The 2,500-nt window shown below is 38.5% G+C and overlaps 6 non-coding genes across 6 annotated transcripts; 4 read left to right on the top strand and 2 right to left on the bottom strand.

Moving 5' to 3' along the window:
• Window positions 1-197: 197 nt before the first annotated feature.
• On the bottom strand, window positions 198-269 carry TRNAQ-UUG (transfer RNA glutamine (anticodon UUG)). Its single transcript has one exon. It is a non-coding gene; the product is annotated as a tRNA-Gln (tRNA).
• Window positions 270-430: 161 nt separating this feature from the next.
• Window positions 431-539, top strand: TRNAL-CAA (transfer RNA leucine (anticodon CAA)). The gene is made up of 2 exons: window positions 431-468; window positions 494-539. It is a non-coding gene; the product is annotated as a tRNA-Leu (tRNA).
• Window positions 540-819: 280 nt separating this feature from the next.
• TRNAG-CCC (transfer RNA glycine (anticodon CCC)) lies at window positions 820-890 on the top strand. Its single transcript has one exon. It is a non-coding gene; the product is annotated as a tRNA-Gly (tRNA).
• An 839-nt stretch (window positions 891-1,729) lies between these two features.
• Window positions 1,730-1,801, bottom strand: TRNAQ-UUG (transfer RNA glutamine (anticodon UUG)). The gene has a single exon. It is a non-coding gene; the product is annotated as a tRNA-Gln (tRNA).
• A 160-nt stretch (window positions 1,802-1,961) lies between these two features.
• TRNAL-CAA (transfer RNA leucine (anticodon CAA)) lies at window positions 1,962-2,070 on the top strand. Its single transcript has 2 exons — window positions 1,962-1,999; window positions 2,025-2,070. It is a non-coding gene; the product is annotated as a tRNA-Leu (tRNA).
• A 280-nt stretch (window positions 2,071-2,350) lies between these two features.
• On the top strand, window positions 2,351-2,421 carry TRNAG-CCC (transfer RNA glycine (anticodon CCC)). Its single transcript has one exon. It is a non-coding gene; the product is annotated as a tRNA-Gly (tRNA).
• Window positions 2,422-2,500: the final 79 nt, after the last annotated feature.

Genomic DNA, 2,500 nt, shown 5'->3' with positions numbered 1-2,500 from the left:
AAATGAAGCATTTCTAGGTATGCATAAATGCTTGAAAGAAATGAAACCTAGCAGATGCCAGAGATGTCCATTGGTATCTAATGTCGAGAGGGCTGACTCCAATTTGGCAGATTATATATGCTTAAATTAGATTTTAAGAAAGAATGTTTTGTTGAATGTAGCTTTCTCTTGATGTGAAATTTTTAAAAGAAGCACATAGGTCCCACCGAGATTTGAACTCGGATCACTGGATTCAAAGTCCAGAGTGCTAACCATTACACCATGGAACCCCTACATGACTCCACCAACTGGAAGAACCCCTGGATCTCAGATCTTCGATAACGGTAGAATATCACCTCTCACTCAATTTCAATAAAAGTGGGCAATTGTAAGGAAAATGTAGACTTTGCACAAGTAGCAGACTTTTCCTGCCAAACATGCTACACACAGTGTCAGGATGGCTGAGCGGTCTAAGGCGCCAGACTCAAGATCAACTTCTTCCACAACCTGGGTGTTCTGGTCTCCACATGGAGGCGTGGGTTCAAATCCCACTTCTGACAGCTTTTTCATATTTTTTGCTTTTCATTCTTAAAATTCCATCCTTTTACATTGAAAATAGGAAAATGATCACGTTTTAATGGGCAGAAGAATTCATCGTCTAGGCATTGAACCCAAATGATAAGGTAAACATTAAGGTGGAGAATTAAGGTTTTCACCCTTTTACCACATGACTATTATGAATTTATTCCCGAATGGTGTGTAGTATATTTTTACAACAGAACATGTTAGAGCAATGCTCAAAGAGTGCATCTTGACAGTTAGAGGACACTCATGCAGCTTGTGCTAGTAGTGTAGGGGTATCATGCAAGATTCCCATTCTTGCGACCTGGGTTCGAGTCCCAGCTAGCGCATTGTGTGACAATGCTAGTTTTTATTCTTAAACTGCACATGTGACTTAGCTATAATTTAGAAACAGTGATTATATTGTGCTTTGATTGATTACATTTCTGATGAGTTTTATTTTTTCACTGGCTTTAAGAAATCTTTACATTCCCAAGTTGAAGTCAACAGTTCTTATGGAGCAATTTTCCCCATTGCACTTTTATCTATCCTTAATACAGATTTAAATCATTCAGTCTTTATTCTCAACTTACCAGTGCCAGGTGCAGTATGACACCTTCTATAAAGTCATTTGCTCATTATGGCTTCATAGCAGGTGTTTAGAATTGATCATTATCTTTAAGTCTGAATGCTTCTGATGATGACATTTCAAAGATTATTTTCTGGATTCTGTTCTTTTGGGGTGTCATTATTCGCTGGTTGTTAAACTCTACGGCATGTATCCTTCCTTGAAGTCATTCTCTGTGCCCTAGACTAACATTGTCTTAATGTGATGCTCTTCATTGGGGATTAACGATTCTGACCAGGAATGATCCATCCTTTTCCATTTAAAATAGGAAACTAATCACTTTATAATAGTCAGAAGAATAATGCATCATCTAGGCATTGATACCAAATGATTTATGTTGGCCTGATCCATACCCATGGTTAAGAAATGAAGCATTTCTAGGTATGCATAAATGCTTGAAAGAAATGAAACCTAGCAGATGCCAGAGATGTCCATTGGTATCTAATGTCGAGAGGGCTGACTCCAATTTGGCAGATTATATATGCTTAAATTAGATTTTAAGAAAGAATGTTTTGTTCAATGTAGCTTTCTCTTGATGTGAAATTTTTAAAAGAAGCAGATAAGTCCCACCGAGATTTGAACTCGGATCACTGGATTCAAAGTCCAGAGTGCTAACCATTACACCATGGAACCCCTACATGACTCCACCAACTAGAAGAACCCCTGGATCTCAGATCTTCGATAACGGTAGAATATCACCTCTCACTCAATTTCAATAAAAGTGGGCAATTGTAAGGAAAATGTAGACTTTGCACAAGTAGCAGAATTTTCCTGCCAAACATGCTACACACGTGTCAGGATGGCCGAGCGGTCTAAGGCGCCAGACTCAAGATCAACTTCTTCCACAACCTGGGTGTTCTGGTCTCCACATGGAGGCGTGGGTTCAAATCCCACTTCTGACAGCTTTTTCATATTTTTTGCTTTTCATTCTTAAAATTCCATCCTTTTACATTGAAAATAGGAAAATGATCACGTTTTAATGGGCAGAAGAATTCATCGTCTAGGCATTGAACCCAAATGATAAGGTAAACATTAAGGTGGAGAATTAAGGTTTTCACCCTTTTACCACATGACTATTATGAATTTATTCCCGAATGGTGTGTAGTATATTTTTACAACAGAACATGTTAGAGCAATGCTCAAAGAGTGCATCTTGACAGTTAGAGGACACTCATGCAGCTTGTGCTAGTAGTGTAGGGGTATCATGCAAGATTCCCATTCTTGCGACCTGGGTTCGAGTCCCAGCTAGCGCATTGTGTGACAATGCTAGTTTTTATTCTTAAACTGCACATGTGACTTAGCTATAATTTAGAAACAGTGATTATATTGTGC

The sequence above is a fragment of the Pelobates fuscus genome, chromosome 10 (assembly GCF_036172605.1).
Source record: "Pelobates fuscus isolate aPelFus1 chromosome 10, aPelFus1.pri, whole genome shotgun sequence".
NCBI classification, from domain to species: domain Eukaryota; kingdom Metazoa; phylum Chordata; class Amphibia; order Anura; family Pelobatidae; genus Pelobates; species Pelobates fuscus.
Note: the sequence above shows the minus strand (reverse complement) of the source record. Positions and strands in the feature narration are given on the sequence as shown.